At 43.0% G+C, this 24,666-nt stretch overlaps 1 long non-coding RNA gene across 1 annotated transcript; it reads right to left on the bottom strand.

Moving 5' to 3' along the window:
- Nucleotides 1-551: 551 nt before the first annotated feature.
- Nucleotides 552-24,387, bottom strand: LOC122465946. The gene is made up of 3 exons (XR_006291103.1): nt 24,254-24,387; nt 16,124-16,260; nt 552-1,052 (listed from the first exon to the last, which is right to left on the bottom strand). It is a non-coding gene; the product is annotated as an uncharacterized LOC122465946 (long non-coding RNA).
- Nucleotides 24,388-24,666: the final 279 nt, after the last annotated feature.

Here is a 24,666-nt window from a genome sequence, read left to right on the forward strand (position 1 = left end):
TGTGGAAGACTCAGCCTACCCCTTGCTCCCATGGTGCATGAAGCCATACACTGGCCATCTGCACAGCAGTAAGGAACGGTTCGATTTTAGGCTCAGCAAGTGCAGAATGGTGGTTGAATGTGCCTTTGGTCGTTTAAAAGGGCGCTGGAGAAGTTTACTAACAAGGTTGGACCTTAGTGAAAAGATGGTTATAGCTGTCTGCTGTGTGCTCCATAATATCTGTGGGGAAAAAAGGTGGAAAATTTTCCACAGGGGTGGACAGTTGAGGCAGATCCCATGCAGCCATTTTTGAGCTGCCAGACACCAGGGCAATAAGAAGAGCACAGGAAGAGGCACTGCGTATCTGCGAGGCTTTGAAAAGCCATTTCAATAATGAGTGACAGTAATGTGAGCTGCTTGTCTGCATTATGCTTTCCCAAACCTTCACCTGGCTTGTATCACTGTCCCTGTAAAGCTAACCCCCCACCCCAGCCCACTGCTTCTACTCAATGAAGAACATTTATTTCTCAAATCCATTTATTTTATTTAACAAACATAAGTAAAGAGGGAGAACAGAAAAAAAAGTTAGCCTTGGGGAAAAGGGGTTGTAAACTGGGAAGGGGATAAACATTTTCAACTGTGTAACATAACACTGCATTCTTGACCATCAGAGGTCTGTGAATGGGTGCCTTCTGTACCCTCCCCCTGAGTTAAGTGAAAGGGATAGTGGACTTTTCTCCCACGCTTCATGGAATACTTTGGGGGGAGAGTTATTCTACGCCCAGCAATGCTGGCTGGCTGTCCACCAGGGTCTGCAGAGGGACTCTCCTGCTTCTGTTCCTGCAGTTCAACCAGACACCTCAACGTGTCTGCTTGGTCTCTCAGAATCTGAAGCATCTCATCCTGAGCCGCATGCTCATGGGAAGCTTTTCTGCTCTCCATGTCCATGTCTAATTTCTCAGACAGTGAAATCCTCCATGCTCTCAGTTTTGTGTCAGCTATCCCGGAGCCATTCATTATCTTGGTAAACATGTCCTCCCCCCTTCTCTTTCTTATCAGATGTTGATGACATGCTGAAGGACACATTTCCAGTTGTCAGTCATGGGGAAAAAAGAAAGGAACCATTGTAAATGCATAAAATGTTTCCAAAGCAAGGCCATTTTCATAAAAAAACCCTCTTATTACACTAGGTGCAAGCCATAACATAATCAGAATCTGTAACCCTCCACTGTGCCATTTTGCTGCTCCAGCAATGGTGAGTAGCCACACCTCACACCCCCACCCCTCCTCGAGTCATGGGTGAGTGCACTTTTAATAAAGTTTATGGCAGGCTCATGTTGGGAGCATAGGTAGCTAGTTGAACAATCACCCTTGCCCACAATCACGGGAAGTCGTTTACGAATGGGGCGTGGGGAACATTTTCACTCCCAAATTGCAGAATCTCAAATGTGGGGCCCCAGTCCTCTATCAGCCACTTGAACGACTTGCCGACCCATGCCGAGCACAGTAAAGGCACATTAGCGGCTGTATGGTTTGGCGAGCCAGAATGTGTGTGTGGGGAGGTGTCTATATTCTCTTTTTCTTGTAAGAGCACTTTTAATGAGAACTTCCCCCATTTCCCCTAGGCGACCCTATGTAATATTAGTCTCCGGAGGGTAACAGGCGGCAAGGGAGCAAATGCTGCAAGTGTCTGGGTTTAGACCTGGTCCTTATGCTACTATGCTGTGTACTGCAATGATGACAGCAGAATTAATTCAGGAGTTGTGTGGGAAAGGGTCCTACCATGGTGGAAGAAATAAGACTGCCCTGCCCACAAACCTTCTGCAAAGGATTGCAGAGTACCTCCATGAAAGTTTCCTAGAGATATCCATGGAGGATTCCCGGGCTATCCCAGTCCACATAAATAGTCTTTACCAGGGGCCACCCTCTGCGTAGCTGGAGTGACCTCTTGTAAGCAGAGAACAACAGCACCTCACTTTTTCTTCACAGTAAACATGCAATACCACCGAATGTGTGTGCCTGCTAAAGTTTAACTGGACTTTGATTGTAACTGTACAATCACCAGAGTTTCCTTCCTCGGCATCACGGTTGGCCACTGTGATGTCCTGTGACCCACAGGGCTCCACGGTTAAAAATATTTCCTTGCTCTCAGGGAGAATGGATCCACTGCTCACTCGTCTCCCATTCTCCTCCTCCTTCTCTTCCTCATTCACCATACCATCCTTCTTGTTGTCCCTAGACTCTCACACCTGAAAGGTGTCCATGTTGCTTGTGGGGGTACTGTTAGGGTCACCCCCGAGAATCGCATGCAGCTCATTGTAAAACCGGCATGTGTGGGGTTCAGCACCAGAACAACTGTTCGCCTCCCTTGCCTTCTGGTATGCTTGGCGAAGTTTTTTATTTTCACACAACACTGCTGTGTGTCCCTTGTGTAGCCCTTTTCCCCCATTCTACAAGCAATCTTTGCATAGATGTCAGCGTTTCTTCTGCTGGATTGGAGCTCTGCGTGCACAGACTCGTCTCCCCAAACAGCAATGAGATCCACCACCTCCTGTGCAGACGAGGCTGGAGGCCATTTGGGGCTTGTAGTCTCCATGATCACCTGTGCTCAAGCTGGCATGCTCCCAATGCTGATCAAACAGGAAATGGGAATTCAGACATTTCTGGGGCTTTAGCAGGGGAGAGGCTGTTTCCTGTGTACCTGGCTGCAGTGTAGCAGAACTGAGAATGATCTCGAGAGCAGTCACAGATGAGCATTGTGGGACACCATCTGGAGGCCAATTAAGTTGAATTAAGTGGTTCGGGACTATTTAGAAAAACTGGATGTGCACAAGTCCATGGGGCCGGATGCGTTGCATCCGAGAGTGCTAAAGGAATTGGCGGATGTGATTGCAGAGCCATTGGCCATTATCTTTGAAACTCATGGCGATCGGGGGAAGTCCCAGAAGACTGGAAAAAGGTTAATGTAGTGCCAATCTTTAAAAAAGGGAAGAAGGCGGATCCTGGGAACTACAGGCCAGTCAGCCTCACCTCAGTCCCCGGAAAAATCATGGAGCATGTCCTCAAGGAATCAATTCTGAAGCACTTAGAGGAGAGGAAAGTGATCAGGAACAGTCAGCATGGATTCACCAAGGGCAAGTCATGCCTGACTAATCTAATTGCCTTCTATGACGAGATAACTGGCTCTGTGGATGAGGGGAAAGCAGTGGACGTGTTGTTCCTTGACTTTAGCAAAGCTTTTGACACGGTCTCCCACAGTATTCTTGTCAGCAAGTTAAAGAAGTATGGGCTGGATGGATGCACTACAAGGTGGGTAGAAAGTTGGCTAGATTGTCGGGCTCAATGGGTAGTGATCAATGGCTCCATGTCTAGTTGGCAGCCGGTATCAAGTGGAGTGCCCCAAGGGTCGATCCTGGGGCCGGTTTTGTTCAATATCTTCATTAATGATCTGGAGGATGGTGTGGATTGCACCCTCAGCAAGTTTGCGGATGACACTAAACTGGGAGGAGTGGTAGATACGCTGGAGGGTAGGGATAGGATACAGAGGGCCCTAGACAAATTAGAGGATTGGGCCAAAAGAAATCTGATGAGGTTCAACAAGGACAAGTGCAGAGTCCTGCACTTAGGACGGAAGAATCCAATGCACCGCTACAGACTAGGGACTGAATGGCTTGGCAGCAGTTCTGCAGAGAAGGACCTAGGGGTGACAGTGGATGAGAAGCTGGATATGAGTCAACAGTGTGCCGTTGTTGCCAAGAAGGCCAATGGCATTTTGGGGTGTATAAGTAGGGACATTGCCAGCAGATCGAGGGACGTAATCGTTCCCCTCTATTCGACATTGGTGAGGCCTCATCTGGAGTACTGTGTCCAGTTTTGGGCCCCACACTACAAGAAGGATGTGGAGAAATTGGAGAGAGTCCAGCGAAGGGCAACAAAAATGATTAGGGGTCTGGAACACATGACTTATGAGGAGAGGCTGAGGGAACTGAGATTGTTTGGTCTACGGAAGAGAAGAATGAGGGGGGGATTTGATAGCTGCTTTTAACTACCTGAAAGGTGGCTCCAAAGAGGATGGATCTAGACTATTCTCAGTGATAGCAGATGACAGGACAAGGAGTAATGGTCTCAAATTGCAGTGGGAGAGATTTAAGTTGGATATTAGGAAAACCTTTTTCACTAGGAGGGTGGTGAAACACTGGAATGCGTTACCTAGGGAGGTGGTGGAATCCCCTTCCTTGGAAGTTTTTAAGGTCAGGCTTGACAAAACCCTGGCTGGGATGATTTAGTTGGGATTGGTCCTGCTCTGGGCAGGGGGTTGGACTAGATGGCCTCCAGAGGTCCCTTCCAACTCTGTTATTCTGTGAATTACACAACGCTGCATCTGCACTACCTCGCAGTTGACCCATGAAAATCGAATTAAGTGCTACGCCTCTTGCAGAGGTGGAGTACAGAAGTCAACATTAGAGGTAGTGTAGACACATACGGTAACAGCTCAACTTAAGGCAGCTTCCATCAACCTAACTCTGTAGTGTAGACCGCGCCTTAGCAAAGTAGAGAAGGAAGTTTTTCTCTTCTTTGTAAAACAGTTTTCTGTGGGACCTAATCTGTCGATCTCCTTAACCACCTTCTCTTATACAGGCACCAATAGAGGTGACTGCAGGGGAGGGGATTTAAATTACAATAGAAAAGAATCACTTTGCGTGATGCTAAGAAAGAGTAGTGATATCTGAGGATTTATCAGGGGTGTTGCTAATACTGAGAAACTTGTACTCAACTGGCTGATTCAGTCACACACTGGCCATTCATTGCTTTAGTATGCCCCTTCTGAGTATTCTTTAACTAAACAGAAGAGTAACACCCATCAGCTAAGCTGAGTCCTCATCTGATGCTTGGACTCACTGGGCTTCATTCTCTGCTGCCTTGTCCCTCAGGCAGTCATTTACAAAGTGGGTGTGAAAAGGGGATAGAAATTGCTACCATTCAGAGGTGCAAACATTTCATGCCCACTTTGCACAGGTGCAAATCGGTAGAGAACCTGATCCTATATTTGTGCACCTTGTCTTTGCTAAGAAAAAAGTTGTGTTTTAATATGTATTACATTTTTTCTCCCTTCCATTCTCTTCCTTTTCTCAGTCTCCATTTCACTCTGTCTAAACTCTGCTCCTTTTCCCCACTCTATTATTTCTTCTGGCTCTTTTTTCTGTGTGCCCCTCTTTTGCAATCTCTCCTCTGTGAAATGCCAACCCAATTTTTATGCCTGAGTAGAACTTTTGATCCAGTGTTCACCTACTGCTTTCAGTAACAGTTTTTACTATGTCACAATAGAGAATCTTAATCTGTCTTAAACAAGAACATTTATTAAAGAAAATAACTACAGAGAAAACAGCCTTCTAACACAGTTTGAGTTCCAACTTTGTCTCCTTAACTTGACCATGGACCGCACCATGTCTAGAATTATATATACTGAGACATCTAGTGGCTGAATACCATACTGTAATCCAACATATTACACTACCTATGCTGTTTAGAGGTCTATGTAAAAGTAATGGGTGATCTCAGTCTTCTTCCTGTTGGGTTATAGTTAGCTCTCTAACACAGTTACAGTTGGTACCATCTGACAAACTGTTATATCAGGAAGGCCAAAGACCTGAACTGTTCTGTTGCCATAAAAATGGTCTCACCACACCAGAGTTTAGGCACATTAGCAGATGCTAGCACATTGGTGGGAAACTTACACTACTGAGTCCTGTGTTGTATCTGTTTTAACAGATGCCTTCACAGGCCAGTACAGACAATCCGTTACCTCTGAGCAAAAATTCATTTAAAAAGATCAAATGGCATCTAACTCATCTCAAGCATATAGGGCTAAATTCATTTATGATGTAATTCCATAGACTTCAGGGTGTTTTTTTTTTAAATGGGATGAATTTGGCCTGTAAGATTTGGCATTCTGGAAGTGATCACCTGACTTGGGCAAAACTGGGACATCAATTAACAAGCATTCCATAAAGCAGGTTTTCTAGAAGACCTATGGATTGACGTGATTATCCATTCCACTGAGAAATCAGCTACACAAGATATTGACAATTCAGTCAGGCGGAAACCTTTCAAATGTCTGGAACAATTTCTACCTAAAAATGGCATTCCTAGATGAGCAGCAGCACGTTCTAAATCTCAGACCTAGTCCAGAAGCAGAAATGTATATACTTCCAAGATTTATGCCATAATTCACATCTTGATGATGACTTGAGACCCAGATGTGAGTGCCTCCCAGATTATTTTTGTACCTTTTCCCAAATACCTGGTGAAACGAACTCTATTCACTGTGGAATCTGGGCACCTTTAAAGCCAGTGCAAACTATCAGTTTTTCCTCTAGTTCTGTCCATCCTGTGCCATGTGGTAAGATTATTTTTGTCCCGCAGCATAATCTATTATTTTAGTATGTTTCTTTTCTATATCTTGCCTCACATCAGAAAGTTTGCCAGTTTCATTGTCGCTCTCATCTCTTGTGGCAGGGTATTTCTATAGACATAGGCCAGCTGCCAAGAAAGCTCTTTCCCAACTCTTACACTCATCACTGACCACCCCGTTGTCCCTCATGAACAGAATTGCTATAGTAGCTTCTGGTCCTGAAGAAAGTGTTGTTCCCTTATATATTTGCACAGAAACTTTGACTGTAATCTGGAATTTGAGCTAATCAGATGTCAGGAGCACTGGAGTGATGTGTTTTATCTGTAAAAAGATATTACACATAGAGACTGATTTCAGTGAGACACTGATTTCTATTTCCTAGCTCCATGAATGAGGCTTACAAAGGGTTAATACATCTGTCACTTGGTAGGTGTCAGTACCCATTGACTTCAGTGGCTGTTACACCATCAACATTTGCTGTTTATCAGGCAGGCCACTGCAGACTGTGCCAACTATAAGTTTTGGAGGCCACCATATTCATTCTCACATTACAGTTATTTTAGCAGCTCTTTTTATGATTTTGAATGAAAACAAACAAGTAATTTTTTTATAATAAGCAAAATATTAATTTTTTAGGTCTTACTGATGGAAAATGTATTTTCACACTTTTAATGTGAACACAAAGCCATTTATTTTAAAAAGAAGCCTATGGTCAAAACACAAATGGCTAGTTAGGTGTCTGTCTAGCATTTGGGTGTATAGTTATTGCAACTGTGTGCATAAGTGTAGCCATGTAATTGACAGCATTTTTAAGCACAATCCTCAGGTGTCCTATAAAAATATAGTCCAAAAAGATGAACAGTATGAGAGTAAGTTTTCTTGTTGTTCATAAATGAAGGACCCAATACTGGAAGGCTCAGAATACTCAATTCCCATTTAAATCAATGGATCCTAGATTAATAGATGCAAGTTAATAGATTTCAAGGTCAGAAAGGATGATTATAACCATCTAGTCAGACCTCCTACATAACACAGGCCAAATAGTTTCACCTGGTTATTCCTGCATCAAACCTCAATAACTTGTGGTGGAATTAAAGCACATCTTTTAGAAACGAAGGTTTTCAGCATGTTAGGAAGTGCTCAGAATGTTGATGGGTCAGGCCCCCAACAATACATACACTTTCTCAGGCCCTTCATAATAGAGACTATCAGGCAGTAATTATAAATCCTTGATTTATGGTTGTCCCATGCTAAGGTGCAATCCAGACCAGTGAGGGGTTGTGTCCATACTTGCCCTGTAAACCTGGGTGCCTTAAATGCTCCACTGCTGTGGCTCACAGCCTGGACATCAACAGCCAGCAGACAAGCACTCAGTGAGTATCTGTGTGTAAGCAGCTCTGACTCAGCACTCTGATTCCAGCAGCCTGCTTGTTACATCCCAGTCACACTCTGGTATGTACCAGCTCTGGTTACAATGGCAAGATGACCCCCACCACACTGCTTAGTTCTGAATTTGCCCACAACCATGCGCTCTGAGATGCCCGACCCTTTTCTGGCCTATTTAGAGGAATAATAAGGCTTGTTCGATCCCCTAGACACACAAAATGAGCAGCTTATCACTTTAGCTGGAATTAGACCCACATCCATTTAAATGCAGCACCAGGTTGATGTAGACTAAAAGTAAAACAAGTTTATGAACAAAAGGAGCTAGGATTTTCAGTGAGCTCAAGTATAAAGGACAGTCTTAGAGATGGTTACAAGCAAATAAAAGAGAAAAACACTTTCTAGAGGCCGACTTAACAAAATGAGCAAGAGCCTTTGTTCAGTGTAGTTTCTTTACCAATCTACCTTCCACCAAAATGGCTGACCACCCTTCTGGTCATAATCTCCCACAAAGTCCAAAGTGTTCAGGTCACTTGTCTTCCTAGATGAAAGATCGTTTGAGGTTCTTTGCCCCTCTCTTTGATAGTCCAGTGAACTTTTGAAATGGATTCTTCTGAAGGTTATGCTCCCCAAAGTAAAGTTTATTCGAGCTGTGAGGAAGGAGCCCTGGCGTCTTGTGATGAGCGAAGTTTCAGGCGGGTTTCTTTCTCTGCTGGTGTTTGCTAAAATGGAATCTGTTTCCTGCAATCTCCTCCCCTTGTTGCCCTGATGGTTCTGTTATCCTTCTGTGTTATTTGTATTCCCATTGTCTCAATGTACCTTGGAAGTACTTTCAAGGTGGCAGAACCACGTTTGTCCAGGGTGGTGTAACTTCATCCCTGCCTAGCACACATACTTTAAGAACATGATTCCCAATGTTTGTGATTTTGAATTTGTCCTCGCTACATACCTCACACAATAGTATTAATAAGTATGTTATTAGCTGTCTATTGACATCTTACATGACACCTTTTAGATATAGGTTCTGATGTCAGTGAGTTGGGATACACTGAACTGGTCAGGCTAGCTGAAACTCATTACCAGATGCTAGTTAGACCCCTGCTGTCTTGCATTGGGATGCTATTAGTGACACAATATTACTAAACTACCCTAATTAACTTTATATTAAAGTTGCCACGAGACAAGGAATTTAAATGAGGCATGATTGCTTAAGAAGCCTATACCACAACCATCCATAAAATTCCTCAACCCACATTTTCAGTTTTCTATTCCCAAAGAACTATCCTGTGGTTTTCCACATGATTTTCTTCAATTTCATGCAAATTATACAGAGTTAAAGGTTAGAGACACCAAAAACTTAGTCTTGCCAAGGATTGTTTTTTTCAGATGTTCTGTATGGATATTGTACATTGAAAGTTGGCCTAGTGCCATATGATCCATCAAAATATTTAATGTTTTGGACGTAAGAGATAATTCTGCTATAATTTCAAAATGCAAACACCAGCAACATTTCTGCCATGTTAAGTTGTATATCAGTTAGCTGGGCATGGCTTAGTGGTCTGTGCATCAGGTATGAAATACCGATGTCTCCTTGAAGTACAGTGGAGCAACTTAAAATTTCATTTTTGAGTGGCAGATAAACCAAGTATTATGCAACATAGTATGTGTGTGTGAGAGAGAGAGACTGGTTTCCAGTTCACCCTTAAACTGAGGGCCTGTCTGAGCTGGCTTGATGTTAAAACTCCTATGTCCGTTTTTATTATATTGTCCTGGTATCTTGGTCAAAATTTCCCCACGCTGTTTGCTAATTCTTATTGCTATCCATTTTAGATGGGACTGCATTTCAGTGATGTCACGTATTGTAGGCCGGGCTGGTAGCAAAATGGTTAAGGATTCCTGTCAATTCTCATTACAAGACCATGTTTTCAGTTGCTTATAACTTTGCCAAACTTTAACTATTTGGGCTATTTTCCATGTTGGGTGTCTGCCTAAGCACAAATATTTTTTTTGAAAGTTTCACAAAAACAAGAGTTTCTGAGAAGTTGGGGAAGTGAAAAGAAAACCTCAACAAACCAAAGCAGAAAAAACACCCGTGTTTTTGCCCATGGTAACCTTTTCTTTGAGAAGCTCCAGCACCCCCATGCTTTGGTGCAGGGAGTTGAAATCTGGCAGCGATGTGCCTTTTGCTGTTCCTGTGAAAATCTTTGACTAAATTATAATCCTTTGGGGGGGGGGGGGGAAATCACAATTCACAAATGCTCAGTAGAGACTTAAAATTTAGCAGCTAAAAAAACAAAACAAAAACCCTCACAAAAACTCTATCCTCACTAACCATGGTCTAGCCCCTTACTGCTCCCAGTGCTGACCAAATGGCAAATCCACCATCCTCACATACCAACTGAGTATGTTCCTTCCTCTCACTGCTTTTACATGTCCTGAGACTGCACATGCACCATCCCTGGGCTGCAGAGAAAAACTGGACTTTCCCTGTAATTGCTGCTCCAGGCAGAGTGGGGCCACTCAGTAGAACTGAGGGAAGGGAGTGTGTCTCTTCCATTTACTCCAAGATCCCCCTGTTGGCACCTGTAGCATGGAGGAGGAAACCACCATACTCTAATACAGAGGGGACAAGAGCAAGACTGGCAGTGAGGGGGCGGGAAAGGAGCAGAGTGGGAAAAGGAGCCTCATGAGACTGGAACTGGAGGAAGTTAGGGGAAGAGAAACTGTGGCAGGGGTTTGGAGGAGGGGAGGCTGGAAGTGGGAGCAGGAAAAAAGGAGGCCGTGCCTGGCTGGGCAAGGAGGCTGGAACTGGGAGGAGGGGGAAAGGGAGGCAGTGAGGGAAATGGGCGCCGTAGAGCAGAAGCTATGAAGTTAAATGAGAAGCTGGGAAGGGGAGAGACTGGGACTGGATGGGCAAGGAGATGGGACAGGGAACCAGTGCGGGAGGAGAGACAGATCATAGAATCATAGAATATCAGGGTTGGAAGGGACCCCAGAAGGTCATCTAGTCCAACCCCCTGCTCAAAGCAGGACCAATCCCCAATCAAATCATCCCAGCCAGGGCTTTGTCAAGCCTGACCTTAAAAACTTCCAAGGAAGGAGATTCTACCACCTCCCTAGGTAACGCATTCCAGTGTTTCACCACCCTCCTAGTGAAAAAGTTTTTCCTAATATCCAACCTAAACCTCCCCCACTGCAACTTGAGACCATTACTCCTTGTCCTGTCCTCTTCTACCACTGAGAATAGTCTAGAACCATCCTCTCTGGAACCACCTCTCAGGTAGTTGAAAGCAGCTATGAAATCCCCCCTCCTTCTTCTCTTCTGCAGACTAAACAATCCCAGTTCCCTCAGCCTCTCCTCATAAGTCATGTGTTCCAGACCCCTAATCATTTTTGTTGCCCTTCGCTGGACTCTCTCCAATTTCTCCACATCCTTCTTGCAGTGTGGGGCCCAAAATTGGACACAGTACTCCAGATGAGGCCTCACCAATGTCGAATAGAGGGGAACGATTACGTCCCTCGATCTGCTGGCTATGCCCCTACTTATACATCCCAAAATGCCATTGGCCTTCTTGGCAACAAGGGCACACTGCTGACTCATATCCAGCTTCTCGTCCACTGTAACCCCTAGGTCCTTTTCCGCAGAATTGCTGCCTAGCGATTCGGTCCCTAGTCTCTAGATCTGACAAGGAGCTGGGGAGTGGGGGGAGTATTGGGACTAGCTGGGCAGAGAGACTGGGAAAAGGAGACAGGGTCAAGAAATCAGGGAGGAGACCCAGATTACCTGAGAAGCCTCGGAAGGGAAACTGGGAGTGGGACCAGGGGAAATGGAGCCTGTCTATGGCATTGACTGCAGGCCCAGGGCGCAGGGTAGAAAGATCAGATGATGGCAGGGAGAAACTGAGACTTGCTGGGCAAGGACTCTTGGGACAAGGAATTGGAGCAGGAGAGACTGGGATTAGGTTGGCCACAGCGATTTGGACATGGATGGGAAGCTTGGAGTGTGAGACTATAACTGGATGGGCAAGGAGACAGACTGGGGCAAGGAGCCAGCAGTGGGGAAGAGACTGGTCTGGGGCCAGTTGGAGGGGATGAGGCAGAAAAGGTCAAGTTTGAAGGAAAGGGGCAGAAAGCACACTCCCCTCCACCCTGTCCAAACATAAAACAAAAAGACAGTGTCTGCCCCAAAGAGCTTGCAATGCAAATGTCTTTGTAATAGATTCCAAAGTAAATACTAGAACTGCTTGAAAATTTTTGTTTAAAATGTTGTGTTAAAGACCAAAAAGACAGTTTTGTAAATGAGTATTTTTGTGGGAAAATAATCATTGTCCAGATGTTCTGGTTTTTCATTGAAATGAAATGTTTTCTTCATTTATGGTCTGCCTCTTCTTTCCCCTCCCTTTTCAGGGGCAAAGGGAAAAAGGGAGGGGAAAAAAGGGGAAGTTAAGAAGAAAAGGGGAGGAAAATAAAGAAAACAAATGGGAAAATAATCAGTTTGTAGATTTTCAAAAATAAATTTTCTTTTCATTTAATGAAATTTTCAAAAAAATTTAATTTTCATTTAATTTTCAAAAAAATGAAAATGGAAAAATTGTTCCTTTAGAACAAAACCCATCAAATGCAAATTTTGCAATTTTCATGTTTTTGGAAAAATTAACATTTTTCAATCAGTTCTAGTAGATTCTCTACTGTTAACACAGGAATGCTGATGATGCACAGTACAATAAGAATGTGCATACATAGTGTCTAAAAATACTAAAAACAGGATTTTTTTAAAGTTAAAAAGTCAGAGGTTCCTGATGGGGGAAACCAAGCAATTTTGTGTCCTTTCCAATCTCTAAGTTTGGATCAGGATCCAGATTTTTCCAAAATTCAGAATTGTTTGGATCTGAAGCTTTGGTTTGGGCTCATCTTTGCTTTCCCTGACAAAGATAGCTAGAGAAGGGGATGGGTTATTTTCCTTTTAACTTTAGATATAAATTCATTTGTTTGATTCCTTGGGAATTTAAGTCATGAAACATCCATTCACTTAATGAACACAATTAAAGAACATTCTGTACCAACTTCTACCTTCAGATGCATATGGCTCTCTTTGACTTCCTTTACATATCCTTGATAACAATTTGGCATGGTTAGGAGACAAATGTATGAAAGCCATGAACTTCACAGCTAAAATTCCACTATCTAAATCCAACAGATCATAGTAAGCAAATATGAAGACAGTGTCCTGTTATTTGGATTAGACAGTCAGCAGTTCAATTTTTTTGTTTAATTATGTTCATATATTTTACATTCTTGTGTGATTTGTCTCCACTTTTAAAACATTGAGTCAATGATTGCATATTTATATATAATTATCCTAACTACATCTAATCCACTGAGTTGTGTAAACATGTATAATTATATAACTGAGGTACACAGTGACTTCAAAATAATTTCTTTTGTCTATATCAAAAGTCTCTCTTTGTGCAAAGTATCTATAGATATATAGAGCACTGCAAGAATATTTCATATTCTCTTGCTTATCTGCACACTTAGTCCCTTGTTCTTTAGGGACAAGAAAAAATCTGAAAGATGCATTTTCCCTCACCTTGGTCTAAATCTTAATCCTGTAGCCAAGAATTTGAGCTGGAACAGCACAGACTTGTCAAGTATTCAGCATCTCAGACAGCATGACAGAACATCTTTCAAAATCTTTAGATAGCTACTCCATGTAAGCATGTTAGTGGAATTGTGTCCGGACAGGTTTCATTTTGATCATGAAAGGTTTCTTACCACTTTTAAAATGAAGGCTGTTAGCAAATAAAACAGCAGATTCTCAGATGGGTAGTCAAGCACCTTTAAGCTTTGGATCTATGGGTTTGTTTGAAATTTCAGACGTGCACATCAGCATCACCCAAATACCTCAATCTTCTGAGCAGGTAAGGCACTTGATAAAAATCCTGTGTAAGGGCTTGATCCTGTCATGCACCAAATGCTCTCTGGCCCAAGTGTTCAGTCATATTCTGAACATGTTAATTGATTGTGAGTTACACCTGTGTCAACACACACAAGTGTAAGTTCCATTGTAGACTCTTCACTGTCAAAGGGCATGCCTTCCCTGTAGCACCCCCTTTTGGGCAAGTGTGGCTCTCCTGAGGTCTGCCTCAGTTTTCCTTAACTCAGAGTCCACACAGGAGAGAGATTTAAAACATTGTCCCTTCTGGCATCCAATTTATTACATCCACAAAAAATCTTCTGAAAGAAAACCCAGATCTTTAAAGTTTTCCTGCCAGTTTCAGGTGGGTCCAGCCCATCCTCCCTGAGGGTCTGTATTCCTCTCTCCCAACACCTCTTGCCTGGAGTTTGGCTTTCTCCACAAGCCTTCCCCCTACTGACTGTGGCTCCTGCAGGACCCCTTTCTCCCTGCAATGTCTGCAAGCAGCTACCAACTACCTGCAGCTGTGTCCCCTTTTATAAGGCCCTGGTCCCTTCCCGTGGGCCCAATTGGAAAGTGGCTAATCCGTCCATGTGCATTGGACCCTTCACCCTTTCTTGCAGGGGCCAGTGGACCTGTGCTAGACATCAGAGTTTGTTCTTAGGGTACGTATGCATTTCCAACTGGGAGTGCGATTCCCAGCTCCAGGAGACATACCCATGCTAGCTCTGATCAAGCTAGCTCTCTAAAACTAGAATGTAACCATGGTGATGCAGGGGGGAGCTAGCCACATTGAGTACATGCCAAGAGCCTTGGATGGGTACATACTTGGGTTAGCAAGCCCCTCCTGTGATATTTAGACCCAACAGCAAAGGAGATAGACACAGGGGAAGCTTACTGTGACACAGCTATTTGCTGTTGGCGACTTTATTGTTCTGGCAATAAATGGGAATGAACTAAAGTGAGGCTCTGCACTGGATGAGTACAGCACTCCCAACCATTTAAAGGGGCAAAACATCACAGCTCCCACCGCCTGTGGATACATTCTATTTTTAGCATGTGAGCTTGATCAGAACTAAGGTGGCTCTGTCTCCTCAAGCTGGAATTACACTCCTAGCTTGAAGTACAGAAATACTCTTGGTCATGTTCAACATGTCACAAGATCAGGCTCTTTCATGTTAATCAGTGCAGGGTAGGGACTATGGGCCTGCTTTGGGCAAATGTGTGTTGTGCAGCAGCGAGAGCACAGCTGCAGCTTAACAAATAAATAATAATAAAAATGTTAAAATACTCAAATTGTCACAGGCAGCGAGTCCCTTTTAGTTTTTAATAAGGAATCAATTAAATGGGAATCTACATTCATTATTAGTTAGATGTTGGAGTAACATAGTAAATACATCCTTAAAAGTAGATGGGAATGCACACCCATTGGAAGTGTCTCCCAAGGTTAGATTTATTCTCATTATGAGAAAAATACCAGTCAAGATGAAAAAAAAATACTTCAATAAATGCACAATCATTTATCATTTCTTGGCAGAAGATACGACTGCCAGTTGCTCAAAAACTGGGGTCAAAGTGAAAAGCTTGGTCCCTCGAGAATAGATTAACTGTGGTTGGTTCCCAGGATAGTTTTGCAAGGTTTTCCAGTCTAAGAAATTGGCACAAAATATTATCTACGTCCACAAACCCCACTCCACCCCCCAAAAAACAGACATAGATGTTCTCATATGGGCAGAATTCAATGAATTATGCAATGTCTTCTTTGTACACTTTGGAGTCCATGGATAATAATTGTAATTTGTAACCAATAAATTATTCTATTAATTTTACTATTTTTTTGTCTGAACAGGTTGTGAAACTCTCACATGAATTTATTGTTGAAATTATTTGTAAATGTCTCCAATGAATAATTGTTGCTCTGCAGGTCTCTGTGGCTGAGGAATGTCTCAGTTCTCAACCTTCACCGTCTATTACAACAAGCACAAAGCTAGATAGGGTTCCAGTGAGAACTTGTCATCCACCAAGCGTGTGTGGTATTGTCTTGAAGTGCAAATGAATTGCCTTTTTGGCATTTCAGATAGTATGAGCTAAATCTTGGCAGTGGTGAGCACCAAACACAGATTATGGGGATCTGGCAGGGGGTGAGCACCAAGCACAGCCTATGAAGCTCAGGAAGGGGTACCTGAGGAGCACAGGCCTCCTGGCCTAAGGAGTGGGAGTACTGCTACCCCAGGTGTGGGATGGCAAGGGTAGGGGGACATGGACCCACCCAACTCCACCACATCCCAGCCCAGGGTCCTAGCAGTGGCAGAGTGGTCTGTCACTGGGTCAGCAGGGAATCCACCCACAAATGATCATGTTTCCGGCAGTACCACAGCCAGATGGTAGACTGGTTTCACTGGGCTTCTTTCTACTCTCCCCCTCGGATGTACCTGTGTCCAGGGGTCATCATCAGTCTCCCGGGGATACACTGCCAAGGGTAACAGTAGCAGCTCCTCAGCGTCGGGGTGGCAGGCCTCTCTAGAAGCTTGTGCAGGTCCTCAGGGCAGCAGCGGTTCTCCTTGGCATCCTGCTCTGGGGAAGAAGTGTCTGTCTCCCTCAGCAGCTCTTCCTCAAATGAGCTCCTGGGCCAGCCTTTTATACTTCCTCTTCCCTATTCTGCCCCTCTGCTTCCGGCATGTGGGGCGTGGCCCTCCTGTTTCTGCCCACCAGGTGGCTTGCAGCGTTCCCTCTGCATCCGCCTATGGGGGAGGCCATGCCTCCTTGCTATACTGGCCTTGCTCTTTTGCAGCCTGGTATGAATCTTGTAATGAGTGCTGTGTGTGTAGGAATATAATATTGCCAATGCACCTATTAATATTGTTTGTGAATGATATTATGGGTTCTGTGACAAAATGAAGTAATAGGAAATTGGTGGGTGTCAGACATGCTCAGCACTAGATAGCATATGTTGTGAACTAATAAAGATGAGTTTTGTTCCAGAAAATAGAATTGTGTTCTGTAACATGAGCCAGAATATAAATTAAATATATTAAAATATATTAAATATATTAAAAACTTAATAAATTAAAGAAACATAACTTATGATGGGGAAAGAATAGTCCTTTTCATTTCAGGTACACATACACTAACCTGTGGAAGACACTGTTGGTGTTTGTGAAGCTGTTATTTTCTTTAATGTCTTATGGGGTGGAGTGGTAGGGGTAGTTCATCGACTCCTGATGCCACATAGAATGTTGAGGGGGATGTAGGGAGGTCCCAATATGCAATTCTCTATGGGATGCAAAGGGAGGCAAATACGGGATTGTTGAACCTACAGGTCCACCAGAGTCTGCAGCATCTCTGTTTGCTGTCAGAGAAGTGCAAGCATCTCCTGTTGCATGTCCCTCTCCTTTTCCTTTGCCTTTCTCCTCTCCACTCTATCCTTGTCCATGCTATCTGCAAGGGTGATCCTCCAAGCTCTGTGCTCGTTCTCTGATACAGCACTGGCTTGCAGGATCTCCTAGAATATGTCATTCATTGATGGACCTATCCTCCATGAACTTCAATGGCTATTAGCCAATGGACAGGGATGCAAAACCATGCTCTGGAGTCTCCCAAGCCCTGTTTTCCAGAAGTTGGGAATGGGCAATGGAGGATGGATCACTGGATGATCACTGTTTTGTTTATTCCCTGTGAAGCATCTGGTATTGGCCACTGTCAGAAGACAGGATACTGGGCTAGATGGACCATTGGTCTGACCCAGTATGGCTGTTCTTATGTTTATATAGATTCAGCAACTGGAACTTTGTAAATAATTCTACTGATGATGCATGAGTCAGAATGGAATCAAGATCACTCTTCCATAGTGATATTTAGTATTTCAGAAGCAGGAAGCCTGCCAGTCAGTGGGGTCACTGGACAATGAGGGGGGGCCACATCTAGAGGCAGTACATAATTGTTGATAGTGGGGGGGGAACAATTTAAAGGTTCGGGGGGGGGCATGTGACCACCCCACAGAGGTTTTCAAATTGTGGTGCACAGCCCCCTTGGGTGCAGAGGAACGTTTAGGGGGGCGAACGGTGATGCCAGGTGGCTCAAGCTTGGTTGGGCCAGCCCCACATGGTGGGGCTTGGGGAGGGAGAGCCACCTCCATGCCCTGACTCACCTCAGTGGGCCACCCAGCCTGTCTGGGTTGCGGGGGTGCAACCAAAAATTCGGGGGAAGGGTCATGTGCCCCGCCTGTCCCCCATCACCTCTGGCTACATCAACTGAATCTAAAGTACCATATAACTTGATTTAAAAAGTAAGTATTCGCCAACCATCTCCACACAGTTACTACAGATATCACCCATTTTAAGGACAGGATAGAGAGATTCAGGTAATCTTAGATTTCAAATGCTGATTTTTCATGATGGCAACTGTTGAACTGAGCTCTGCAACTGCGATACACTTTAGCTGGGCCAAGATTACTGGAGACAAGCGAGAAATAATACTACTTGGCTTTTAGGAATAAGATTGAGCTTCCAGGAGCATCAGTTGGACAAGCTAATTCTGTGAATTGAGAAAGTGTGATCAGGAAGTGTGAAGGACAAACTGAAGCCTATAGGTGGGATTGTCTAGGTCAGTGATACTCCGACTGAGGCTCGCGAACCACAACTGGCTCTGCAATGTGTCTCCTGCAGCTCTTTGCAGCACATGCTATTAAAACACTGTGTCATTTAATTATTAACCAATCTAAGTTATTAAGGAATCAAGATGTTTTTACTATGTTATTAACCAATTGTAGTTGATAATAATACTTTGTCAGTGATTTTGCTGTAAGAATACATATATATATATACTCACAGCAAAATGACTGACAAAGTATTCAGAGTAGCAGCCATGTTAGTCTGTATTCGCAAAAAGAAAAGGAGTAGTACTTGTGGCACCTTAGAGAATAAATTTGTTAGTCTCTAAGGTGCCACAAGTACTCCTTTTCTTTTTGACAAAGTGTTATTATATAAACTAAATATTTATCCTGTCATACTGTTTAAATATAACTATGCAGTACTATAGTAAATGAAACAATGAATTTACACTATTGTGGCTCTTTTGGGTAACGTTGATTGATAATTTGGCTCCTGAACCACTGAGGTCTGACTATCACTGGTCTAGGGTGTAATGAAGGAGGCCATGGCACACTCTAGGGCTGGGCTACATAAACAGGAAGAAGAAGAACCTGAGTTAGGGAGAATGGAAGCTATGCGGGTGCAGTGGATGATGGTTTCTCTCAGATTCCAGGAGACCAGTGTATTTGGACTTGGAGTTAAGTCTGAGCACTCTGAACAGGGTCCTGAGATGAGGACCTTGTGAGCTGTTTCTTAAAATTAAAAGGAGTACTTGTGGCACCTTAGAGACTAACCAATTTATTTGAGCATAAGCTTTCGTGAGCTACAGCTCATTTCATCGGATGCATCGGATGCATGAAGTGAGCTGTAGCTCACGAAAGCTTATGCTCAAATAAATTGGTTAGTCTCTAAGGTGCCACAAGTACTCCTTTTCTTTTTGCGAATACAGACTAACACGGCTGTTACTCTGAAATTTGTTAAAATTGTTCCTGTTCTGAATCTTATTAAAAAGGCGACATTCTGTTTTGTTAATGTGTGTTGGCTTCTCCTTGCCTTGGGCTGTTAACATTGCTGCCAATTAGGGGAAAGCCCCATACTGGACTGTAAGGGGGTGTGTGGGGACCACCCCATCTTTACAGGAAGGAAATGGGAAATACTATTTTTTAAAACTTACTTTTCAGTGTCAGATCTCAGTTTGGGCTTTATCTTTCTCCACCTCCAGTTGGAGTCAATGGCAAAATTACAACTGACTTTATTTGAAGAAAATACAGCCTGTAACTATGCACAGACTTCTTGCATAGCCCCTTGGGAAGAGAGTGTCCAGTAAACTTCTGAAGCAGGGTTAAACCAACAAATGTTGTCCATGCCAATAATGTAACTTCGGGGATTTAAGTATTCTGCTGAGAAGAGAAGTGCGCATTAAAACTCATGCTGGTGCCCTGGCTTTTGGCTGCTGTCCATAGGCTATGCTGGCCAAGAGTAACAGTATTTTGTAGCTGTGATCCAGCATTATCCTGCCTGACAGAAAATAGATTGTTTTAGGTGGGAGAATGACTCGCTTCAAAGGTTTGAATCTAGATTTCCAGGTCATAGTTAAGCTGCACGTTATGATTTAGATAAAATTGTGGAAAAACTGCTACATATCCAGAGCGACCAGTGCTTAAAGCAGTTGTATGTGCTTAAAGCAGTCTTCATGGCTTATTTTTCACTGCGTATTTTTTATTAGTAGAGTGTTGTGACTTATGTGCTTTACTGTCATTTTGGATTTCAGTTTTTCCTTTGTCTTTATTACTACTAGCATGGAAAGACTACAGATGGTACAGAATATTCTGGATAAGATTATGCTTACCATGTCATTTTATCAAGAATGGCATTTTCAAAAGCACTGAGTGTTGACCTAACTCTGCATCTATTGAAACCAATGGTAAAACCCCATATCCCAAATAGATACTAGTCCCACCTGGAAGTATTTTTAAAGCTTATGTAGCTGTCCTGTTGTTTCATTACAAATCTAACAAATCAGCTGTTTAAGAACATGCATATACTTTTGATGCTTGAACCTTTCTAATATTTCCATTATTATTTTACCAGAAAATATCTCTACATTGCAGTGTGGTTATCAAAGAAAGATCCAATAAACAGAACTGTGGAATCAATACATATAGGGAAACTCTTGCCAGTTCTGCACAACTTAGCTGCATGCGTTTCCGCTGCAATGAGTAACACAAATACAAACAATCTTCACCCCACATTGTTGGCTAGTTTATACGTTATCTAAATAGTGCTGAGTGAACCTCCAAAGAAGGGGGCGCCACTTTATGCTCTCTAATGTGGCTGCTTTAAACTGATGGCTCGACTAATCCAACGGGGGAGCAAGCGGCTCTCCCGCTGACATAGCGCTGTCGACACCGGCGCTTATGTTGGTGTAACTAATGTCCCTCAGTGGGGTGATTTATCCACTAAGCGACTGAGGTATGCCAACGTAAGCTGTGGTGTAGACATGACCTCAGTTAAACTGCTGTCACTACAAGCTCTCCTGTGAACAATATGTCTTTTACTGTATCTGTCATGTCAAGGTTAAAAATATATCTTGGGTAAATAAATGTATTGTTAGTTTTGAAGTCTGCAGCTGAACAGTTAATCTACAGTAAAGCTGACTTATGTGTTCAGAGCTTTAAGACACTGACAATGATCAAGGCTATGCACTGCCATACTTATATTGCATGTAAGTGATGCTCTTGAGCTGTTAGGGTAAAGGATGGGAATTTTCCTATCCATCTATGTATAAACACATAAATATTGGCTGGTTAATTATCAACATTACATCAATTGACATAATGGGCCACATCCACCCAGGGTTTAATGCTGTTGAAGTCAAGGGTGTTATACCAGGTATGAATGTGGCCCAATATATTTATTCCTAGCAAACAGTTCACTGTAGCTTTGTTTGACATATTTCATTTTAAAGACAAGGGAGAAGATGGTTCTTTGAAAACTTACAGTATGTTATGTGAAATTTTTTATGAAGTTAGGCCTTGATCCAACTCCCACTTAAATCAGTGGGAGCCTTTCACATGGGGAGTTGGATCAGGCCTTCAGTGAATTCACCTGTTATACTAAGAAGTTTATTGCCCTAAGCCCATGGATTTTTATGGGGGGGGCGGGATTGTGTGGGGGGGGAGAATGCAGACTGTGACAATAGGCAAGATTTTTTTCTACTTTGAAAAAGTCTTTACATCCTCACATTACATTTAATTTCTTCTATCCCTGAGGTTATTTTTAAATGTAATATCTAACACCATTGACAATGAGTGAAACTCTCACAGCTTAATCGCTTTTGCGTTTCTCTATGAAAAATATATACATCTCTCTCTCACACACACTCTCTTGCATTCACACAGGAAAAATGTACTCCCTTTAATCTATCAATGCAATCTAAGGTACCACCCAGTTTTGCTGAAAATCTGCTCAGTGGTTCAATGTACTGTGGATGCAGTGTACAATTTCACAATATCTTCAAAGAATCATAAAGCTAAAGACAAACAAACCCAGTTGCCTGACTCAGTAGCCAGGATCATGCAGAAATATTTGAAAGAAAGCCCAAAGAAAATTTATGATAAACAGAATATTTTATAGTTTTAATGTTCAGAACGATTCTTAACCTCATAAGACCACGGGTGTGAACAAGCTCAAGTTTTGTGGGTGAATTTGTTTCTCATGAAGCTAAGAGACTTAGAGAGAGGTACTGTATAGGATGTGCACTCTGGGTCTGAGCCTGCGCTCCCAATTCAGGCTACTGTCCCATTCACTTAAGTGGGAGTTACACCTGAGTAAGCAGTGCAAAAGCAGGTCCTGTGCTTCCTTGGCCTACATCATTTTGCCAGCCCCAGTCCTGACTTGCTATATACCTGATATTTTTATCCCTGGACTTTTCTTAAGCAGAGAAGCTTAATTGTGCCAGACTGTGTGTCAATGACGTGATGTGAACAAATGACCACAGGTAATTTGGATGAACCTGCAAAAACTATGTCACTTATGCTTCACAAGTGGACAAGACAGCATGGTCTAGTGGACAACACACTGGCCTGGGACATGGGAGACCTGGGTCCTAATTTCTGTCTTTATCACTGGGTTGCTGTGTGTCCTTCAGCTACTACTTTCATCTCTCTGTAGCTCTGTTTCCCCTCCCACCAGTTCTCTGCCTTGTCAATTTAGACTGCAAGCTCCTCTGGGCAGGGACTGTCTCTTAGCGTGTTTTTGTACAGTGGGACACTGATCTTGGTTGTGGCCTCTAAGTACTATTGTAATACAAATCATTAATAACAATCAGGATCCAAATTTAGGTCTGTAGCAGGGGCAGTTCAGTGCAGTAATCCATTTTATGGTATCTCTTAGTATCTATTATTTGATTCTAAAGTTTCTGGGCACAGGCACAACTTTAATTAAAATGCACAGCAAAATCTCCAAGAAGAAAAGGCTATTCCCATGTTAACAAATAATTGGATTCTCTTCTAATTACAGTCTTGTCCCCTAATGTCAATCACATCTACAAACAAATGCATCTTTAGCAACCCCCTCCAAAGAACACTGCTGGACTGAATTTAATTGGAAAACAGCTTACACGTATAAGAGCTGCTTACTGACATGAGTAGGAAAGCAGAAAGCTGTAATGATTCAGAAAACTTTAAAGTGGCATTTTCATTAGCTTGGGCAACAGGGCTGGAGACAGTATGAAGTATAAACATCTCACAGCTAGGAAGTCACCCCAATATTTGGAGTTATGCTAGTCTATGTGCTCTTTTAATTCTCCCTTCAACCCATATATAAAACACTACTTGGAGCCCCTTATGTGCAAGAGGCTGAGAGTACTGAATGATTAGTTTCCTATACTATACTTAATTCAGCAGCAGGTAAGTATATTGCCAAAGGCAAATTAAGTGTGCACATCATTAGATGAGATTCAGCTTTAAAGATGGGAGTGAGCAAAGAAGTGCTGTGGCTGCCCTTTCCCTTCACTCACATGACAAACACTATTTCAATCTTTTGTTTTTCTGGAAGAGGAAATAGTTTGTCATCATTTCACTTGCTGACAAGTTGCAGCTGGAGTTGAAATGTTGTGTACCATGCCAATCAGCAGATCAGTACTTGATCATTTACTAGAAGGTATATTCATCATGTACACAAAGGGCTTGTCTACACAATGAGTTACTGCACGACAAGCCAGGGTGTGAATCTGCAGTGCATCAGCTTGCTGTGCAATAACTCGCCGTGTGGACTCTGTCCCAGCGCAATGAAAATCCTGGAGCGTGGCTTGGCATACAGGGATTTGAAAGCATAGCATGCAAATAGCACTCCAGGACTTTCATTGTGCTGTAGCAGTGTCCACACTGAGTTACTGTGTGGAAAACTGGGGTGCCACAGTTTCACACCCTGGCTTGCTACCCAATAACTTGCCATGTAGACAAGTCCAAAAAGAAGCTTTATTAAGCCTGGCATTACAATTATCAACAGTAGCTTTCCTTGACCTCTTAGACCTTGTCTGTGCTAGAGAAATCAATGAGTTATATATCAATTTATTGTTTGCCATTATACCCATGTTAGGGCTTCCTTACAAACTTCTGCTGTGATGGCTGCTGCCCCTGACAGCTGTCATTTTTAATATTAGTATTTGTATTACATTAGCACGTAGCATCCAAGATCAAGGCATCTTTGTGATAGTCCCAGCCCTGAAGTGCTTACAAACTAAACTGACAGAGTGAGAGGGGAGAAGGGACTTACCCAAAGTCCCACACCTAGTTGGTGGCAGAGCTGGGAATAGAACTGTGGTCTCCTGCTTCTGCATTTAGTAGACCACACTGTCTGTCACCTTGACAGCTCCCACAGCCACTGAATCTCCTTTTTAAGCTGGCTAAAGGTCTTCTGTCTGCCCCCACCATGCCACCAACAGAAATACCCCCTTTATGAAGAACTCACCCCAGCCATGCACCCCTCTGTACTTCCCTAGTCCCATTCTGTGGCTCCTGGGCTGGTGATCCAGAACGGTGTAAGAGTCCCCTCCTTTTTAATCTTCCTTTCGCTGTTCAGATACTGGATTCACACACTAGCTCTGCCAGGATCTCCTATTTATCAGCATATTGAACTAATTATACAACGGGATAGGGTTGAAGTAGGGGCCTTCAGCTGACTCTCATTCTATCCCATCTTTCTTTAAACAAAATCTAGATAATAAATTATCAGCTTGTTTTCTGGGCCTGTGATTAGCATCTCACAAAGACATCAACCAATTGCAAGCATAGAAACTGATCTTTTTTCCAAGCTCTAGCTATTTTTTTGGCTGGGAAAGAATAATTAGGCATGTTGCAAGCTGTTGTTACAGAGCTAAGTAT

Source organism: Chelonia mydas, chromosome 5 (genome assembly GCF_015237465.2).
Source record: "Chelonia mydas isolate rCheMyd1 chromosome 5, rCheMyd1.pri.v2, whole genome shotgun sequence".
Taxonomy (NCBI): Eukaryota; Metazoa; Chordata; order Testudines; family Cheloniidae; genus Chelonia; species Chelonia mydas.